General features: G+C 38.9%; 1 long non-coding RNA gene across 3 annotated transcripts in view; it reads right to left on the bottom strand.

Annotated features, from left to right (window-relative positions):
• Positions 1-22777, bottom strand: part of LOC129137059 (uncharacterized) — a 171757-nt gene that overhangs the window by 24207 nt on the left and 124773 nt on the right. Inside the window, exon 4 of one of the 3 annotated variants that reach the window (XR_008539213.1) lies at positions 21698-21769. The exons of 1 other annotated variant lie outside the window; for it this stretch is intronic. This is a non-coding gene — a long non-coding RNA (uncharacterized LOC129137059). Of the gene's footprint in view, positions 1-17709; positions 21770-22777 lie in introns of those variants that run through there. One more of the 3 variants, XR_008539212.2, reaches the window with a different exon arrangement.

Genomic DNA, 22777 nt, shown 5'->3' with positions numbered 1-22777 from the left:
GCTACAAAACTAGCATGTATCTTCAAGTATTTTATTTTTTTCTTCAAGTATTTCAAAAATGCATGCTCGTATAATCCTATCTAAGCATATATATGTATAAAAAATCTATATACATTCCCACACATAGAATTTTGGGGCCATTTTTTTGGAAAGCAGGTTTATATTATACACTCTTTTCCCAGATTTTTCATTTTCACGAGGAAATACAGTTCTACTTCATTTATTGTATGGCTGTATTATGATTTACTTTGTTTCCGGTTTTCTGCTACACTGAATAATGCTCAGATTAATTCCCTTGCACATGTGTCCCTGTGTACTGGGACTTTCATTTTTATAAGTTAGATTTTCTGAAGTATAAATTCTGAGTCAAAGAAACGTGGATATTTAATTTTAATAAACGTTGCCCATAGTGAGGCATAGTGGCACATGCCTGTAGTCCCAGCTACTCGGGAGGCTGAGGAGGGAGGATCACTTGAGCCCAGGAGGTCAAGGCTGTAGTGAGCTATGATTGTACCACTGCACTCCAACCCAGGCAATAGAGCAAGATCCTAATGTCTAAACAAGTTAACAATAATAACAAAATAAATGTTGCCCAATTGTTTTCCAAAAAGGATTGTAACAATTCTTATTTCCAACAGCAATGAGAACACCATTTTCCTCCAGTAGCCATACCAAAATGGATATTATCACACTTATATTTTTACCAGACTGATGAGTTTAAACCTCATTGTTACTTTATTTTCCATTTTCCTAATTACTAGCAAGTTTATACACCTTTTCACAAGTTTGTAGGCCACCCAGCTTTGCTCCTTCGTGAGTTGTTTTCTTTTTATTTTGGGTTGTATGTTGGAAGAGCTCATATATTAATATTGTATTTTCCATCTGTGTTAAAATATTTTTAATTTATCACTTGTCTGGTTTTTATTATTATGTGAAACACACATATTTTAATATATCTAAATCTGTGAGGGGTGTCCAATCTTTTGACTTCCCTGGGCCACATAGGAAGAAGAATTGTCTTGGGCTGCACAGAAAATACACTAACGCTAATGATAGCTGATGAGCTTTAAAAAAAAAATCACACACAAAAAAATCTCATAATGCCTTAGGGAAGTTTATGAATTTGTGTTGGGCCAAATTCAAAGCTGTCCTGAGCTGCAAGTGGCCCACGGGATGCAGGTTGGACAAGCCTGCTTCTTTTACATTTTTTTTTAACAGCTTCTAGGTTTACTGTTTTACTTATGGAGACTTACCCATATACATACATTCTCGAAAAACTCTTATTTTTATGTCTAGTTTTTAATCCATCTGAAATTATTTTTGTATATGAGTTCAACTTTAGTTTTCTATACTATTTTTAAAACAATCACCTTTCCTACTGAATTGAACTATCATTTCCATCATGTATTAAATCCTCATATATATTAGGATCTATTTCTGGGTTCTATGTCCTGTTCCACTGATTTGTTTATTCCTCTGCAAATACCTGATTTGTTTTTAGAGCCTTTATAATATCTTCTGATATTTGGTAAAGCATGTCCTTCCTAATTATTCTTCTTTTTCTTTTATTTAAAAATGATATTTTCAGGCATTTGTTCATTTAAGTAAATGTTAGGGTCAGTGAATGTGAACAGAAGTTATGTGTGTTTCTCCTGGTCAGAAGCTTTAGCAGCAGTATGTGATTTGCTTCCCTCTCTTTTCTTATCTTAGTGATGACAGAAACACTTGTTGAGATAAAACTTTCAGCTTGGGTTTTTGAGTGACAAAGATGAGCAGAGCCACCCTGATTACCCATGTTGGACACACAGAAGGAGCAAGAAATAAACTTTAGTTGTGTTAAGTCACAGAGATTCTGAGCAATTTGTTACTGCAGTATCGCCCAGCTCATTCTGACTGATGAGAATGCTGTGAGACTTATGTCAGATGACATACATAAAAACACATATTCAAAGTCACAAATCAACTTACATATCAATAAATACTGGCCAATATAATTAAAATTATGAGCAAATAACAACAATAATAAAGCTACCCTTGTGTCTTGAGATAGGACAGGACTTTCCTGCCGGGTGGTTTAATTTCAGGTGGTTAAGAAGATACATGTACCAAAAGAAATACCTGCCCTGCCTGCTCAACATTGCTCTATACTGTAGTTAAGAGTTTAATTCCTGCTAAATGCAAGCTACTTCACCTTGCTAAAATGAAAGTCCATGAATATAAGGAAGGAAACTTAAAACACATTTGAAGATAATGATTTATATTAGGAATTGCAAACTAGTAGCCTGTGGGCCAAATCTGGAGCATACATGTTTTATTTTGATGACAATATTTTAAAAATCAGGGAAAAACACACACACATTCACACACACATTTACACTCACACACTCTCTCACACACACTTACTTCTGGCTTCTCTTGAAAAAACTCTAAGATCTTACAACCCTAAAATCACATTTCTGCATGACCAAAATCTCTGGAGCTAAGTAACTGCATTGTCTAGTTCACCAGAGTTTCCCTACCCCTTGTTGTCTTTTTTTTTTTTAGATGGAGTCTTGCTCTGTCGCCAGGCTGGAGTGCAGTAGCATGATCTCAGCTCATTGCAACCTCCACCCCCCGGGTTCAAGCGATCCTCCTGCCTCAGCCTCCCGAGTAGCTGGGACTACAGGCACGCGTCACCATGCCCGGCTAATTTTTTGTATTTTTAGTATAGATGGGGTTTCACCATGTTGGCCAGGATAGTCTCAGTCTCTTGACGTCGTGATCCTCCCAAAGTGCTGGGATTACAGGCATAAGCCACCATGCCCGGCCCTACCCTTTGCTGTCTTACACCTACCTAGCTCACTTCACCTGTTTGCATTTCCTATTGGTTCAGAGTTGCATAGGAATAGGTGACCCCTGGGGATTTATAGTAAATTAAAATTTGATTACAGTGTTCCCCCCTTATCTATGGGGAATAGGTTCTAAGACCTCCAGTGGATGCTTGAAACCACAGATAGTACTAAGCCCTACATATACTACGTTTTTTCCAGCTGATAACCTAGTTGACTAAGTGACTAACAGACAGGTAGCTTATACAGTGTGGATAGGGTGGACAAAGAGATGATTCATGTCCCAAACAGGACAATACAAGATTTCATCACACCACCCAGAATGGTTCACAACTTAAAACTTATACATTATTTATTTCTGGAATTTTCCATTTAATATTTTTGGACCATGGTTGATTATGGGTAACTGAAACTACAAAAAGCTAAGCCAAGAATAAGGGAGGACTACTGCATTTCTTCAGCAGTTTGGTATAGTGAGCTCTAGGTACAAAGAAGACAAAATGCTACAATGGAGGGAAAAGTAGGGTACTGATAACTAAGCCATTTGGTATCGTTTTGATAGAACCAGTTAGCGGAGGAAGAGACATTTCTCTTCCTGCAGAAAAGAATAAAAATAGGTCTTTGACACCTCAGCAGCAATTTTCATCATCAAATCAGTTACAGACCACACAGGCTAATTAATTCTCTTGGCCCCCTCAGAGGGTGAGAATCCCAGAAATACCATTAGTCAGAAATGAACTTAGGAAAACAGTTGAAAAACATCTTGTTGCTTAGGAAGAATCTTAATACAACAAGCTACTGAATTGCTTTTTAAAGTTGCAAACTGACCCTCCCCCATTTTGTTCATTTAGGAAGAAGGATAACAGAAAAGGGATTGGACAGAAAGGTCTAGAATCTAGATTGTTCAATGTATAATTTCTATGCAATTGCTTGAGCATTATCTAAAACCTTTCACGTTCATATCCCTTGAAATCCCTCTTACGTTAATCACTTTTATCATTTTGGCTCCATTTTCGTTACAAGAAAAAACATCTTCAGGCCACTCCCACTTTAGGGTCTGCTAACTGACCCAGTTTTCAAAGGCAGAATCTCCCAGTACAAATATGCCTCTTGTTTTATGTTCAACCAATGAAACAAAAACAGCCTTTAAAGTTTAATGTAATCTTCCTGCAGATTTCCATGGTACCTATCACAATTTTATTAATATCCTAAATTAATATAACGAATTGGAAACCGAAGGTGAGTGTCAGATAGTGTGCCAAGGTAACGATTGTGTCTTCTGAATTATCTGGCACTGACAGTGGGTTTAAGAGTGGGGCATCCTAGGATCTTCAATGAGATACGCCTTTCTGTTTCATATTTTAAAGGTCATGAGGAGTTGGCTGAGAAAGAAAGGGACATGAAGTATCTGGTTTTAAATCATCCCAAACTCAAATTTATCTCATCAATAAAATATCAGTTCAGCTCTGTTTCTTTGTTGGACTGGAAAGAGGCGGAAATTTAAAAAGGCCTGGAGTAAACTTATAGACTGAAAAGAGACCTTCTCAGATCAGAAATAATTTTTCCAACGACATTTTTCAAACACAGACGGTTTTTTAAAAATCCCCTTAGAAAATTGCATTATCACTGGTAAATTATTAAAATAACTTTTTCTTTTTCAAACAAAATACAGACTGTTTTTATAGATCTGTCATATAACTTCAAATGGAATAAATAGACTAGATAAGTGAGCTTTTTATTTTCATTCTAGTTATAGTGGAGGCATTTTTTTTTTATTCTGGGTTAGCAGTTTCCTCTAAAAATACACTGGAAACCCTTTATAAATGAAAGGAATGTGTATAGTATGTAAATTCAAAGTGTGCTGTCCTCATTTACCCAGTGGAATTCAAAATAAGCCCCAACTTGTGAACATATTAAAGCAGATTGAAATGGATATTAGCGGGATTTGTAAGGAGAAGCACTCCAGTCAGTCAAACATGCTATGCACGAGAACTTTGATAATGTTGTTTTACTGATAATTACCTGCCGGCTGCCACCTCAAAGTGGGATTTCATGCAGGTTCCAGTATTTAAATATTACGTTCACGGCCAAGCCTGCAAAGACACTTACACCAATCTGGCCATGCCCATTTTATTTCACAATTATCTCTGTCTTTCTTCATGAAAAGCATGCACTTAACTCCCTTTTAATTGTGTTTGAACTGTGTGGGCAAGAGATCTTCAATACTATACTCTCTCTTCCTTAGTCCAGAGCAGGTTCTGCACTCTCTCCCTCTCAGATGTCAGCAGACATCAGAATTACTGGAAAGCAGCACTTTCTAACTTGCATGAATATTCATCTGACCTCAGAAACTAGTCGCTGGGCAAAGTAAACACCCCACACTTACATTAACTAAAGGTGGTTTAAGGAAGGACCAACTTACGTAGTCCTCCTGGGCTGCTAATGCCTGCTGGTCTTCCAGCCCTACAGAGAACTTCCTTTTCTCTGCCACCATCACCATGCACCGCCCCAACAACACTTTTTTTTTCTCATACTGAACTCCTAATTAAATTTAACAGTTTCAAGAGTTTAAACTGTATACCTTTTTAATTGTGTCCTACTTTGTATTGGCTGATGCACAAGTCTGAAAATGGATATTACAGCTTTTTATGATATAATATCACCCTAATTGGTGCTTCATAGGCCGTGGCTGAATTCTTTTCAATTAAGCTCTAACATACAGTAACTGTTTCTCTCTGCAAATGCTGGAAAGCCATTCACAAGAGAGGACTGGTACTGCACAATTCCAAAGCACCTTAATGTGTCAAAAATGTTTTGTGAAGAAAGCTACACTGTAAATGCAATCACCTACATTGGTGTTCCCATTGTTAACTGGGAGTGAAAGTATTGCTAATTGTCCTGCGTTTTAGCTGGGTTTTTAAAGCATTATGTAGTAAGTACACCGGAGGGTCAATTTGTGAAGTGAAATACTTAGCATGCAAAGCGTAATACAAGATGCTGTGTAATACTTGACCTCTCAGCATAATAAATGTAGCAGTGAAACGCTGTGCATTCAGTATTCACTGAATAGAGCCTTCGCAGTGGAACAAAACCAGAAAATGTTCTCTTCATTCCTTTTTTTTTTTCACTAAGCGAAAATTATTCTTTATAATGGCCATTGCAGCAATTAGCTGGCATTTGGTAGAATAAATGTGCAGAAATAGCAATTTCTTATTTTAAATGAGATTTTGTATGGAGCCTGCAAATTACTTGAGGTATATGAATAATTGTGCCTTAGCTTTATGCTACAGAATAGGGTGTGGGTGAGTATAAAGATTTCCTATTTGCAGTTAAATGTTTAGACATTTTATTATTTTAATTTCACTCACAGTCTGCCTGGATTGACCTGCTTTCCCATTGATCATTTCATGTGTGCCTGGAAGCAAGTGTGCAGATGGCGGGAGACTCCCAATTAGTGCACCATGTTTTTTATGAATGTGACATGTAAGTGCAATCAGGTCTCCTCTGGAGGCAACAGCAGTGTTTAGAGTTTGGGATCCTAAATCAATACAATTTAATAATCTGCATGGAGTGAATACTTATCAATATTCTCTGTGGTCAATTGGAAACTTCATTAAATTTTTATCAAAAGTTTTTCACCTTATTGAAATGCAGTCTTCCAGGCATCCATGATCCATCTAATTAGCCTTAAGTAGGGTATTTTTTTCTCTCTCTAAGTGATTCAGTTAATTATGTCCATATATTCATAATTATAAGGTAGATGAGTTGGGTAAAACTGAAATTATGAAAGCTACAGAGAGATTCTATGAGGCTTAGAATGTGGTATATAAAAAAGGGGTGAGTAAAAAATTTAGAGCAAAGAAATACTTTTTTAAAATCCCCCTCAGCCCGCCCTACTCCCATAGCCTTCTTACAAGGTTTTGTGTATTTAATTTTTCATTTATCATTTATTATCCAACAACTTCTGAAAATTGATTTTAGATAAGCACATAGTAAATAATAATTTAAAAGGCAAACACTACAAATACTAAAAACATTTGACTAATGCCTTGAAAGTTATTTTTAATTTAAAAGAATTTAAAGATGAACTATTCAAACAGTTTTTTAAAAGTCCCTTTTGCCCACTGGCTACCACTAGTCCCTAGTTCTGCCAGTCCTCAGATCGCCTACAAGATGTAACCACTTTAGTCAGTTTCCTGTGTTTTCTCTTTCTACATTTCCAAATTCTTTCTTCTTATTCCAGTCCCTCACGCATTCTACTTATATATTCTAATTTCACATATTCTGCATCATATCTTAAATTTCAAGAATTAAAAAAAAATTCCCTAGGCAACTTTTCAAGCCCAAGAATTATTTTTATCTCTAAACTTACATTTTTAGTTTTTTTCACAAAATTAATTTGTCTACCTTAATTTTCATTTTACTTAAAAGCTAAGCATATACAACTTTTTACTCAAACTACTGTTCTTTCTACAATTGATACCAAAAATTCCTCTGCCAAATACTATAATGAAGGCATGGATTATCAAATGATGAAACTCATCTGTTAAATCCAACCTGTGTTTCTACAAAGTTAGAAATAACCGCAATTAGTCACTGTTAATTTAATCTGGGTAAAGTGATGTTCTCATATAGCAAGTAGATACCTATCCTTCATTGCTCAATAAGCAAGGCTTATCAGTTGGACTTCACATCAGGCCTCAGGGAGGGTACTGGGCCATTATATTACTGTCTTTGCCTAATGATCATGCTCAAAATCTTCAGAAAATTGCATAGCCACTGGCCAGAAAGAATTGTATATGATTTCTGTCCCACTTTAATGCCTCCATATATTTTTCCAATGGGGCAAATACCAAGTCACAATCAATCATATTTTTAATATTTGAAGTGATTTACAGTAGACCCAGGTAGTTGACAAGAATAAATTTAATTTGTAAAATTATATATGTGAAATGAAACAACATGAGATATAACATTTTTCTTTCTAATTATTCCTTTCTGAAACGTTCCTCATGAAACCTTCCAAAGGAGAAGAATGTGGAGGACTAAGGGCAAAATTTCATCCACATATTCGTGAGGTATAGGTAAGTACAATATAGATAACTGTATGGGTAAAGATATTGGTACGTTAAAACACAGAAAGAAATGTTAACTGTGTTTTCATATTGTTGCTGTTAAGGAATGATGCCTCGGACAATTCTTTTCTTTTTTTTTTTCTTTGAGACAGGGTCTTGCCCTGTGGCCCAGGCTGGAGTACAATGGCGTGATCATGGTTCACTGCAGCCTTGACATCCTGGGCTCAAGGGATCTTCCCACTTCAGCCTCCTGGCGTGCACACACCTCTGGAGTAGCTGGGAATAGAGGCGTGTGCATGCCCGGTAATATTTGTATTTTTTGTAGGGTTTCACCATCTTGGCCAGGCTGGTATCAAACTCCTGGCTCAAGAGATGTACCCACCTTGGCCTCCTAAAGTGCTGGGATTACAGGTGTGAGCCATCGCACGCAGCTGATAACTCTTTTCAAGATATTTCAGGTCATTCTGGTCATCTAATAGCTCTTTAACATATCCTGAGAGGTAAGCAGGTGATTTTAAGGATAGTTCATTCTAAAAAGGGAGGTACAAGTAGTGAAAATTGGTTGTACATTAAGCTATTATTCTCAGTATCATTGAAAGTTTTACTTTATTGCTATAAAATTAGATGACAGTATTCTCACCTGGAACATTTACTTGGGTATAACCTTTCTCTTTCAAAAGTTGAGCCGAATATCTACATAGCGGGTGCTTCCTGCTTTGAGTGTCTACTTCAAAAAAGGAACCTTACTTTTTCTGTCCCAAGGAAACTCTAGGAAAGGGCTTCATCGCAGTTCACCCAAGTGGAATGACTCACCATTTTCCCTGTCTCTTCATGCTCTCCTCATCCTGCCTTCCCTTAGGATGGGTCTTCACTCTGGAGTCTTCTCTTCATTCCCACCCCTGGTTGTCCAATTTCTTCTCTCTTTCAACACCTAGGTCAAATGTTCTCTCCCCCATTAAGCTCTCTCTGCTGTCCTAGTTAGAAGGAATTCCTCTCCTAAACCAGAAGAGCAATTTACCTTTCTTCCTCTTGTATTTATGTACACTTGATCACCCCCCTGCTTGACTACTGGCTTCCTGGGAGTAGGATTCAAGTCTGCACAAATTCCAGTGCCTTATACTTTGTGAGTGTACAAAAAATACTTCTTGAATGAATAAATTGGTAAAATTTAATGCCGGTCAGTGATCCATTATTACATATGGTGAAAAGCTCCAAACAACCAAGGAAATACCAACATTCCAGGAATGACTTTATCCATTCTCTAGAACACAGCATTGAGCTTTTCTAATATTCTCATAAGTTTCCAGATAGCAGGGTGCTTTGGATTTATCTGGACCAAAGACAAAATAGCTGGCAACTCAGCTGGGATCTTTTGCTACAGAGCTGCTGTGCAAGCAATTCAAAACATAGATTAACAATTCTTTTCAACCAGCCCGCAATCATGAATGTCACAGAGATGGACCTCTGTGATCCTGAACAAGTTATATATCTTGCTAAGCCTTAGTTTCCCCAGCTATAAACTGGGGACAATAATACTTGTTTCACATGATTAAATTAGATTAAATGAGATAAAAGTGCCTAATGGACAGAAAAATGGTAAAATTACGGCAAGGCTGTCAAAAATAAGTTCTGAGGAATCAGCCCACTTTTGTGAACACATATCTCATTGTATTATAATAATCAGAAAACAGTCTGTCTCCAACACTAGACTATGTAACATGTGAGGGCAAGGCCAAATTCCTATTTATTTCTGTATCCCCAGTGCCTGAGTCCTGGCACATAGTAAGTGCTCAGTGAAATCTAGTTAAATGAATGAAGAATTGAGGTTGTGTCTCCACCACAATTTAGCTACCTGTTTATTCTCAATACAAGCAAGAGGTAGCAGTTGAGATGTAATTATCGGAAAATAAGTCACACCCACAAAGGTATACATCAAAGTGAGAGCTCATTCACATACAATCAAGAAATACAACTTATTCTATTTTAATCCTGGATTATTGAGAGATGGTGCCATTGAAGGAAATCAATCTTCTCTTGTATAGGGTATGTATCCTGTGATTAAAGTGCTTTTTAAATGTTTATCAAACAACCACAGGCTGCTACAAAGGGCTGTGAATCTCTGAAATTAACATCCTGAAATTCTGCACAGTGTTCTAAATGGTAGGGATTTGCCACTTCCTTGTCTTCAGGGGAAAATTACATTTCTCTTACTTTTGGCTTTCTGGTCATTTCTCTGGGGTGGGATTTCTGGAAAGATATCAGAACAAGTTTTTGGTGCATATTTCAGAAGGAAGGCTGTGGAGGTGTGCAGAGGAGGCTTATCAAATGGTCTTCCCATTGGACTAGAGTTCTAGGCTCTGAAGACCTTTCTAGACTTGGTTTTTCCTTCCCTCAAAATTTTAAACATTTTAAGAAGCAATTTCTATATATTGAATAACCACAATATAAATCTGAACATTTTTCAATTCATTCCTGATGCTTATGCTTTATAGAATCTGGTTTTTCATGCTGTTTAGAGTCTGAAAGTTTCAATTGTGCTTCTGTTATGCTCCTTTCCTTGAGAAATGGCCGGGTTCTAAAGTGCCCCTCCTCCTATGGCAAAACAAAATTGGTGTACAATATGGGGTGACATTGCGGCAGTCTCTCCCCATGGCTTGTTGAAGGAGGACAATCCCTAACAAACCCTGGCTTCTTTCATGAATGTTTATTTGCATCTGGCAGAAAACGTCATTTATTAACAAAAATAGTAAAACCTACCTAACATTTTTTGAGGGCTGTGTGGCAAGACTTTACAAAAATTGTCTCATTTGGTCCTCACAACAGTCACAGGAGGGAGAGATTATTCTTCCTCACACGTGACTGGTGAGTAAACTGAGCCCAGAGGTTGGATGGCTTTCCCAAGTTCTATGGCAGCTCTGGGAGAGAGCAGTGCAGGCCCCAGAGCAGTGCAGGCCCCAGGTCTGTGCAAACCCAGAGTCTGAGCTCTTAGTCCTTACTCTTCCTTCTCTCTGGCTTCAAAGTTTCTTCACCAACTCCAAAGGCCTATGGGCAATGACGCATGAGGAGACCAGCAAAACACCATTTTCAACCAAAAACAATTGTCACAAAATCTCATGTTTACTTAATTCTTGTCACAAAATCTCATGTTTACGTAATTCTGTGAAGGGTGAGTTGTGTGGGAGGGGCAGTTAAGGAACAAAAGGAGACTGGCCAGCTGCGGGGGGTGGTTCCACAGCCCACAAAGAATGAAGGCACAGACATTTCTCTCCATGCCTGAGGGACAGCACAGTCACCCAGATGAGCAAGAAATGGGTTTACACCAGAAAGGAGGGCCCAGGCGTGTAGAAGGGGACTTCCTAGCCCAGCTATGGCTCTGAACCATCTGAGGCCCAGGATACTCCAAACCCTGGTGTGGCCAAGGTAGATCCATGCTGACCCATGGAGCCCAGAACTCAGCTCCTGGAGAGGACTTCTAGGTATTAGGAGATAATACCTAATACTTAGAGCAGGTAGGGGGAGGAAGGGAAAGAACAGTGATGACCTTTGCCCCAAAACACATTTTCCAATATGAGGGAGGGAGTGAAACTGAACAATTCTCTCAAAGAAATAGGTCAGACCCCAGCTGGTAAACCCTGCCACAATATTCTCTTCAAGTTTTATTTATTTAGCATTTATACTAACAGTTCTCAAAATTTAGGGGGCAAAATAACCTGGGGAGGTTGTTAAAATGCATTTTCCCAGTTCCTATGCCCTAAAATTCTGATTCTGTGGGTTTGGGGTGGGTTCCTGGACTCGGTTTTGGACAACACCCAAAGAGATTCTCATGTCCCTCATCAGAGAGGTAAATACTGAGAAAACAACCCTGGAGTTGGTGAGTCCTTGGAGAGCTGACATTCTGTTGGGCTAAGGTGAAGCCTATTTATGTATTTATTTAGAGATGGGGTTTCCCTCTGTCACCCAGGTTGGAGCGCAGTGGAGCGATCATAGCTCACTGCAGCCTAGACCTCCTGGCCTCAAGGGATCTTCCTGCTTCAGCCTCCAAAGTAGCTGGGACTACAGGCCCATGCCACCATGCCAGGCTGTAAAGCCTAATTAATTATATTATTCTCCAGGAATGCTCATTTTTGAAGAACTAGCAATGGTTGACCATGTCTGTGTCTACAGCCCCAAAGTTTTCTACATTCCTTCAACATCCACTTGTAGGAAAAGTTTTAGGCAGGACTGAGGGTGGGTGAGATGACACTCTGATGTGTCCCCTGCTGGTCTTGGCTGGGCAGGCTTCCAGGCACACTCTGAATGAGGCAGCACCCCTTAGCTTTCAAGGAGGACTGTCTTGTGAAGGAGTACTCAGAGTATCTTAAGTCTCTGACAACCAATCATTCATTCACTCTGCAGTTGTAGAGAACTTCTTTCGTTTGCACTATGTTTTAGGACCTGGGCCTTGCTTAAGCTTCTCTTTCTTCCTATCTTCCAGCTTTGCCCAGTCAACTTTACTCCCCCAGGCCTGCCCTCCCTAATGAGGTCAGTTCCACCAGGCTGTGCCCTGATGGCATCATAAACCTGTCAAATGTGATTCCTGAGTTAATGCCCTTCTCCCCACTGCTTGTAAACTCCATGAGGGCAGGGATCATGTTATTTTTAACTCCAAGTCACTTAAAAATAATTTGCTAAAATACAGTTTTCTAAATAACACTTTGCCACATTTAGCGAGGTACCAGTTTAACAGAGTAGATTATTTTTCTGTTTATAAATTAAACACCAAACTCTATTGGATAGAATGTTTTAACAGCTTTTGACGATTTCTGTGAAGGTTTAGTTGACTGGTTTTAATTTTGCCTTCATAATATCATTTTAAAGAGGTTCATTTGTTAATAGCTAAGAGTGATAAAATGGTTTAGCCTTTTAGAGTATATATTTAATTGTTCAGGAAAGGGTATTTAGAAATCAGTAATCAAAACTTTATTCAAGATTAGTATCCCAATTCTGATATTTATTTCCCTAAGCATGAAATTACTAAAGAAGGCTTCAGAGCAACCAAATCAATGTGAATTACAGAGATTTAGGGTATTAATTATTAGTAATATAAAATCAAGGCTGATCTGCCATTTGAGGTATTGGTGAAAAAATATAACAGTGCTGGAAGAGAAATTGTAAATTACATTTAGAAAGATAGGGAAAAACTCTAAGTCAATTGAAACAATCTCATTCCATGTGTCATGCTGAAATTTAAAATTTTAATTGCTACAGGCTAAAATTAAGTCCACCAGCCACTGAACAATTACAGAAAGAATATTAATCATTGTTATAATTTGAAAAAATTAGAAAACCACAGAAACTAGAAGTAGAAGCTGAAGATGAAATGCTCAGTTTTTATTTTCTAACAAGGAGAAATTGAGATATTTTTACCTGGTTTTAATGCACCAAAAGATTTGAAATGAAAGGGCACATATGTTTAAAATGCATAAAAGAAGTGAGGAGAATCAGAGGAATTGGCATAATGAAATGAATGATAAAACCTCAAATTTGATTTATATATTACCATAACTCTAAACTTGCAAAAACCAAAAAAAGATTTTAAAAGATTGGTTTAAAATCCTAAAAATGCTAAAAGATAGGCAAAATGAGAAAGAACTAGGAAACAATGAAGCAATAATATCATATACTAAGGCCACTATCACTCTCAGAAATTAAAATTTTTAAAATATTAATTAAAATTAACAGAAAATAATCGTGTAAGTGCTAAGTAGTTGACAAACCTGTAAATGACTTTAAAAAGAAATCTATTTAAGGCTGGATATTTCTACAGAAAATAATTACAATTTTGTGTATAAACATTAAATATTTTATGACTATAAAATATATTCAACTCATAGGAGTAGAGAGTAAAATGGTGGTTATCAGAGCCCGGAGGAGTGAGGTGGATAGGAAAAGGGGAGATGTTGATCACAGGGTACAAAGTTTCAGCGAGCTAGGAAGAATAAGCTTCAGTGATCTAATTACACAGAACTGTGGCTATAGTTAATAATAATGAATTGTATCTTTCACAATTGCTTAAAGATTGGACTTTAAAAGTTATCACCACAAAAATGATAAGTATGTGAGGTGATGGGTATGTTAATTAGCTTGATTTAATCATTCGACAATGCAAACCTATAGCAAAATATCACATTATACCACTTAAAAACATGTATATTATCTGTCAATTAAATATATAATAAAATTTATTCATAAGAAGAGTAAATTATTCTTAGTTTTGACAAAAATAACTATTCCTTAAAATGCTGCTATAAAAAGCAAATAACAACTGGTCAACTAAAACAATCCTATACAAATTGTTGCAAATTTTAGAAATAGTTAAAAGAAACATGTTTTTGGTAAATCATTGCATTTGGTAACTTTGGCAAATTAGTGATTCAGTAAATTGATCACTTATTGATTTTGTGTGTTGATTTTTGGCCAACTTGTCAAGTTCTTTTATTTAGGATAGGGTTTGTATCTCCAAAGTCTGCTGCAGTGCTTGGTACAGTAGGTACTCCATAAATAGTTGACAAATGAATGAATGAATGGTTTTCAGTGAGGCAAATATTTATATTCGTGGTTATATTTAACCACCAATGCTCCTGGCTTCATAGAGCTTACATTCTAGTGTAGAGTGAGTTATAGTCCAACCATATTTCTGTTATTGGTTATATAACTACAGTGCAACTTCTATATGTTCACTTATTCTTGGATTCATAGGAACAGGTTAACTTTACTGTTATACCATATTTGGGAACTATTTGAATGAAACTATAACTCCATTCCATAAAGAGACGAAAACACCTTTTCAAATAGGCCAGAGTGAGGCAATATTCCACAGGGTTGTTTGAGGGTAAAATTTCTAATAAAATGTTTAAAATCCTAAAAGTAAGTTCTTGCATACGTGACATTTGCACAGCAATTCATTCTGAAATGATTGCCAAGCTGACTTGAGTGAGAAAAGCAAGCAGAGGAAGGAAGTGCCTGGCCAGGCCTATCTACCTCTGTGAATCAGAGGAAGTGCTCAGGCAAGCATCATGAAAAAGTCATGGCGGGACTTTTTCTTTTATTTTCTTCTACCCCTTCAGCTCACCTCCTTGTCTATGATCAGAAATGAAAGGAAATGAGGTAAAGGTAAGTCCATCCCTAGCTCATAGAGCTGACAGAAGACAGGTTGGTTGTAGAGAGAGCTGGGCACTGTGGGCACAGCCCACGTTATTGTGAGCTGGTGTGGAACTGGTACAGTAAGAGCAAGCAGCTTTTCCTGTGCAGTGAGTTGGAATTAAACATGCTAATTTGAGGTCTCTTTTAAGTATTTTGTTTAACTCCATTGGCCTTTAATTCCTTTATATTACATCATTTAATGTAACGTTATTTATATATGAAGCATGTTATGCTTATTAACCAATGTGCAAAAATCTAAAGTACAGATTTTCTATAATGGGCTAATTACAGGACTTTAAAGCCACCTACTGAGTTTTGCTGAGCTTCACAACAGGTTCACTGAACTGGATAAATTTATTCAAACGTGTGGAAATGAACCCCATTCTATGTGCAACGGTACTGGGAAAACACACAAATTATACCTCAATACCAGTTTAATGGGTCAAACAGTGAACCTGAATACTGAACTTATCTACATCTTAAAATAGTGGGGAAGCCAGTGGTAAAAAAGGAAGTGCCCATTCAAGGGAGTTTCTCCCTGTTTGTAAACAGTGGCAATAAAACAATAAACCTGGCCATTAGGAGCAAGTTCCCCATGCTCAGAAAACAGAGGTGGTTGCCTTTCAATGATCTTTGAAAATATACAACTTTCATAACCAAACCCAAGAGTGGAACGAAGTGACGAAAGCTTGGCAAACACACATCCCAAGTGCAGCCCTTTAATCTTTCCTGAGAACAAGAGGCGTGTTTTCTTGTGTCATGGCTTAGGAGGAATTCAGCACAGAGTGTTCAGAGTTAGAAATACAAATAAGACCTAAATATGCAGTGAAATTAAACAGTCTCTTCAAACCAGTTTTTTCCCTGAGCTTGATCAAAACAGAGATATGTTGATCAGTTAGTATTATTTCTTCATTAATCCATCCTCAAATGTTTTCTTTGAGAGTTCCAGAGAACTTTAGACTTAAGTTTCATAGCACCATATTTAGAACTATTATTCTATTATTAATAGAATATGGATTATGAGAATACAAAGATTGGGAAGAAAAAAAGAAAATGGAGGTAGACAGAAGTCTGAGAGCCAGGTTAGGAACAGAGGTGAAAGGAAAGACCCTATTTCCTATACTGCATCTTTGTCGATGAAAGTTCTGTTTCCAATTAGACATATTCTCTCTCTCTCTGTCTCTCACACACACACACGCACACACACACACACTCTCTCTCATGTGATCATATATGCTATCAGTGAAAATAGATATTGCTTTTTTGCTTTTATAGCATCTTGTAGCAATGATCTACTAATTTTGTCATGAAAAGGAAAAGAATATTATTTCCAAGGCTGCAAGAATTCCGGTACTGTCCTTAGGGCACCCTATTGACAATGTATACTCCACCCCTTGGCTGACAGTAAGTAGGGTGTTGATAACCTAATCCATGCTTTTCTCTTCAGGGTGATGCTGGCATGCTTAGCTCTGGAAGTGGTGAAGCCTGGATTTATACAGCACTCTCTGCAAGTACCACATACACCAATAAAAAGAGAGTTCTTCAGGAAATGAGGTGTGACGCAGGCCAGCTTCGCCAAGACTCTTGGACCAAGAAATAAGGATTTAAATATGAAATACTAAAATTTAACACATGACTGAAACAAAATAAATGGTGTACTACTGAAAGCATTTGAGGTAATTAATCAATGCTGTGTTTGTACATATCATTAAACATATTATGCTCAGTTTAGATTTGATTTCTATGCTCCTTTTATAAAGAGTTAAAAGAAAATACATTTGAATTCATGCTGATACCGAAAACATGCTCCTAGCTTCTAGTTTTTTGGATTTCAAATCATTTCCATTAACAAACAGCTATTTGCCCTCTAATAAAATATGTCATTATGCTTTATTCACGACGCACAAAAGAATCACTGAAAAATCGCCCCAATGATGGCCAATAATTACACATTTTGCTCCTGTGCTAGCGATGAAGAAATCTGTTCATTGGAGAAAGCAGGTGCTAGGGCGTCAAGCTAATAGTCAATGTGTGCCATGGTAATTAGCCACTGCGATCGCTAAAATTAACAATTAGCTAACATGCAATTCTCTTTTTTGCAGGCTGCAGTTTACTTCGTAGAATCCTTGCATGTTCTTAGTAATTATTCTGACAGCTTATTATTTTTATTTTTTCTGGTTTGAACACAGCTTTAACATTTGCATCGGGCGACCCAAATGTTCAACAGGCAGAAGTGAAACAACTGCTTGACTAGGCATTTTTGTGAGGCACGCATTTGGTTGTTTTCTGAACTTTTCATTGTTGGGGAGGGGAGTGGTAGGGGTGAGATCTGTGATTCTCTCACAGCTATTGTCTTCTTCCCTAGGGCCTTCCTCCAGGCCGGCACACTCAGCCATCGTGAAGCTTTTAGAAGGAAAACTGCCCAGTCAGCGGCAATTTAGACTCTAGGGAGCAACTCCAGGGATGAAGTGCCACAGTCAAGCTGGTCAAAACATCTTCCTTTCATTCTTCTTCCCTGGAGTGTGTCTTTGGTTAATGCATTCACTGCCCCTGCACAACGCCCCCCACCCGCCCTCACTGAGAAAATGTAGCATCCTGTGTGGCTTGTTCTCGTCAGGGGTGTATGCTGAGATAATACTGCTAGAGCCTTTGAATGGATAGAATAAGGAAGGCCTCAGCCTACATGCCGAAGGAAAAAATTAAAGGCAAAGGAATCATTTGTTTCCAGAAATCCTCTGGGAGACAGAAAGGTGTTTAAGGCACTTACAGCATTCAACTAAGATAAATTGTGGCAAAAAATTTAACGAATTGTATTTCCAAACTATATTAGTTTCCTATCGTGTCCAAAAAATTACTACAGATTTAATGGCATAAACAATACACATTTATGAGCTTACAGTTCTGGAGGTCAGAAGGCCAAAATGGGTCTCACCAGGCTGAAATCCAGATGTTGCCAGGGCTATGTTCCTTCTTAATGCTCTGGGGCTGAATCTGTTTCCTTACAGTTTCCTCACTCCTTGGCTCAAAGGAGCCAAACACCATTGCATCTTCAAAGCCAGTAACATTGCGTCTCTCTCACTATTCTGCAGCCAAGCCTCCCTCTGACCACAGCTGGGAAAATTCTCCAATTTTAAGGACCTGTGTGATTACATTGGGCCCACCTGGGTAGTCCAAGATCATCCCCTCCTCTCAAGGTCCTTAATTTAATCATGTCTGCAAAGTCTCTTTTCTCATGTAATGTAATGTAACGGGTTCCAGTGATTAGGACACAGACGTTTTTGGAGGGCCATTATTCGGCCTGTCACACAAACCAATAAAAATATACATAGAGTAAGTTTGTGCTTTTCTACCCTAGAGAGTCAGTGCACGTTTAATGTCAGGGATTGAATTACTTGGAAGTGGTGGGGAGGGGGTGGGACAATGGATTTCAATGGTTGCCATAGACAATAAACGCTGGCCTTCCTGTGCCAGGTCCCCCAACTGAAGACCGAGCCAGTGCAGGTTGTGCTTTGTCCTACCGCTCCCAGGCTCCTGAGTTTGGAGGGCCTTCTCACCCTCTTGTTGGAAGTGGCACTTTTCAGAGTGCAGGCTTGGCCTGGCTAAGAGCTATCATCATGTGTTCTGTGCCTTATTACAGTGTTGGGCTGCAGTACTCTGGCTTACTTACTGTGACAATGAGTGATATAGGCTGCTGCCCATGGAAACCCTGAACAACATAAGGAACTCTGCCCACTGCAGTCCTAACTACTAAAATGTAGCGACAGAGAGGTACAGCTGCATTCCTGAGAAGTGCTGCCACCTTGTCCAGGTGTGAGCTGATTTTCAGGGCTCAACACGGCTTTGACAGATGTTTCTCAGCAAGGCCCAGAGAATCTGGACCTTGGGACCTGCTGCAGGCTGCAGAGACTCAAGAGGGCCCAGTTTAGCAGGAGAGGTCAGGGAAGTGAGCTGTGGAAGAGGCTGGAGCCAGCCTTGTGGTGAGAAAACACAGCAACACATTCTGTTTGTTTAAGTGGGAGGAAACTGGAATGAGTAGGATCTGCCCAGAAGAGGTAGGCAGGCTGGAGTCAGGCATCCTGAGAGCTCGTCGCTACTGAGCTTCAATAAGGTGAGACCACACAGTCTAAGATGGTCCTTGTTAAATGGCAAAAAGACATGGGGTATGGAGGTGTACCTTGTTTTAAGAAAACCTACTCTTCAAAATAGAAATGTATTGGATCTTTGATTTATAAAATAATTTACCACATAGATTGTTGAAGCTGGGTGTGGTGGCTCACACCTGTAATCCCAGCTACTCAGGAGGCTGAGACAGGAGGATCACTTGAGCTTGAGCTCGAGACCAGCCTCGGTGATAGAGTAAGACCCTGCCTCAAAAAATAAAATAAAATAAAATAAAATAAAATAAAATAAAATAAAATAAAATAAAATAAATAGGTTGTTGATAAAGTGAGCTTCTCTTATGTGTGTAACACAGAATTCCATACACACACACAAAATGTATTGTCCACTCCCAATAACACATCTGTTGCATAAAGTGAGCTATCCATATAAGCTAAGGTTCCTGAAAAACAGTGAACCAAGAGAACTTTTGGGAAGGATGGAACCAAAGCTTCAAAATGCTTTGCTAAACTCTCGAGGTGTGTGTCGTAGCTCAAGAGGCTGACCAAGATGTGGGAAGAAAGTTTGGGAGAGGCTACACCCCTCCAGTGGTGAAGCAAGGTATTAGAATGATGGCACTAAAGCAAGGCAGCATGTCTAAGGAAACATGTATTCCAGTTTGAAGGTACCTTACCAGAGGATTTCATTATCTCACATAAGAACAACTGTGGCTTATGTAGAAGAGCTACAGTGGCTTATAGCATGCAGACAGCCTTTTTCATTCTCCAAGAACTAGCAGCATTTCTTCACTGGTGACATCTTACCAATATTCCAAGTCATTATTATTATTTTTTTAATTTACAGACAGAAATGCCAAGACAGTGGTTTAGAAAATACTTTGGGTTCCCAGATGCTTGGAAGAGTTGGGAAGAGAACCTAGGATTCCCAACTTGTAATCTCATACCGGTCTCTTTGGGCTTCATGTTCACAGTATTGGGGGTGGAGGAGGTGGGGAAGTTCAGGGTATATGGGCATGGAAGGTGGGGGAGTGGCAGCGGAGACGGAGAGGATAGTATTTAGGAAACAATGAACCATGTATGCTTTTTCCAAAGCAAGGGGCCATGCAACCCCAGGTCTTGGGGGTCACAGAAGATTCTTAAAGACAAGCTTCAGTGGATAAAAATGATTAACCATCCACTAAATGCCACCTTGTGGTCAGGGATGGCCGAGGAGAAAAACTGCCAAGTCACTATAACTTGTACACCATAAACATACAACTTGTATTTGTCAAGTAACAAAATAAAAATTAGAAAATAAAATAGAGGGTTCCATTTGGAAAGAAAACAAAAAGTCACCATGAAGGACGTGGAAGGACAAGGGGCTAAGTAGCCAAAGAAGGGATCACTCTCCCCACTCTAGATAGTTTTTGTGAGCGCAATAATAAGAGTCAAGTTTATTCATCCTCAAATAACTTAACTCGCCTACTTGTCAAGTTCAGCACAGGACATAGGCATAATCCATAAAGTTCTCCACCATAAGAAACTTTGTACCCAGCCTAGAGCAGTTTGTTGGAGGACACCATGCTTCCTAGGTATGCACCCAGCACCACTCCCACCTGTGCCCCTGCCCCCACGCTGCTCTGCCGTCCTCCTTCAGCCTCATTATCTCACCCCTCTGCACCAGGAGCTAGTTCACTACGTGGGGACACGGAATGGAATTGGGTAGGCCACTTGAGGGAAAGATGGCAGTATAAATGTGTTATGGATCGACTGTGGGTCAAGAGTACCCACCTCAGGGTGAAATAGCAAATGGAAAGAAGAGGCCTGGCGCAGTGGCTCACATCTATAATCCCAGCACTTTGGAAGGCCGAGGCAGGAGAATAGCTTGAGGCCAGGGGGTTTAGACCAGCCTGGGCAACAAAGTGAGGCCCTGCCTCTACAAAAAAATACAAAAATGAGCCAGGCATTGTTGTGTGTGCCAGTAGTCCCAGCTACTCAGAAGGCTGAGGAAGGAGGATTGCTTTGAGCCCAGGGGGTTAAGGCTGCAGTGTGCTGTGATGGCGCCATTGCCCTTCAGCCTGCATGACAGAGCAAGACCCTGTCTCAAAACGAAATGAGAGAAAAAAAAAGGAAAAAAGGAGAATATGAAGGAGGTACGTGTGTGTGTGTGTGTGTGTGTGTGTGTGTGTGTGAGGGACTCTCAGAAATGCTTGCTCTCTTGATTCTTTTTCATCCAATGTCAATCCTGGTTTTTATGGGAGCTTAGTTTTCTCAACTTCCACTTCAAACACAGACTGATAAGGCTGCATTTGCTCCTTGGTTTAAGCCAGAACGACAGATAATGTTTTGTCTATGTACATCACTTTTCCAAGGCAGTCTGCCACTTTCCCCTCTTCCTCCCAATTACTACTGTCAGAACAAGATATCCAGCACTATGCCTTATCCTCAGGCAGGTTCTCCACATCTTGAGGTTACCTGGGGTGAATCAGGGCCAATGAGGTCACTGGGTTCCTACCTGCCCATGGCTTGTTGCTCTGTGACTGATGGGCTTCCGGTATATAGACTGTCCAAATAGTGTTCAAGAATTCTGGAGATGAATGAGGAAAAGAATATAAATGTATTTATTACCACTGAACTGTACACTTAAAAATGGTAAAGATGGTAAGTTTTATATGTATATTTTACTTCAGTAAAAAAAAAGAAATAGGCCAGATGTGGTGGCTCACGCTTGTAATCCCAGCACTTTGGGAGGCCGAGGTCGGTGGCTCACCTGAGGTCAGGAGTTCGAGACCAGCCTGGTCAACATGGTGAAACCCCGTCTCTACTAAAAATATAAAAATTAGCCATGCATGGTGGTATGCGCCTGTAGTCCCAGCTACTTGGGATACTGAGGCAGGAGAATCGCTTGAACCTGGGAGGCGGAGGCTGCAGTGAGCCGAGCTTGCACCACTGCACTCCAGCCTGGGTGACAGAGTGAGACTGTCTCAATAAATAAATAAATAAAAATAAATAAATAAATAAATAAATAAATAAAAATTTAAAAAAGAACCTGGGTTCAAATGAGGACATATTCACTTCACAATAAAGCCATATTGGAAGGGACATCGCTACAAAATTTGACCACCATGGAAACAGGAAGTACTATTACATTGTATCAGGAAAAGAAAACCTTGGCATTAGAAATTTAGTCCTGGATGCACTAACTCCCTATGTCCTCATTCAAGTAGAACACACAAAGTGTTGATCACAGGCGATCTCATTTCATCTTTGCAATAGCACGTGGAGAAGCTCAGAATTCTGTCACATACCAAAATCCTGTTGATTTTACATCTCATTTTAAAAACTTTTAGGCAGTTGGGGTATTTTATTGAGACTTCTAAATCTAGAAATCTAATTTTAAATCTTACCATTAAATATCTCCATACTAGAGTTTTGGATGATTTAATGAGTGGCACCATTTAGAGGACACAAGGTTCTAATCTGAATTTATGAACTGTAAAGAAAGTGCCAGTATGCTGACTAACTAATGAGCTTTTTAATGATGAGAAATAGATAAAGCTTTAAAATGCAGAATGCTTATCAAGGACTTCAGACA

Source organism: Pan troglodytes, chromosome 15, assembly GCF_028858775.2.
Source record: "Pan troglodytes isolate AG18354 chromosome 15, NHGRI_mPanTro3-v2.0_pri, whole genome shotgun sequence".
NCBI lineage: Eukaryota > Metazoa > Chordata > Mammalia > Primates > Hominidae > Pan > Pan troglodytes.
This window is presented reverse-complemented; position numbering and strand designations above follow the sequence as displayed.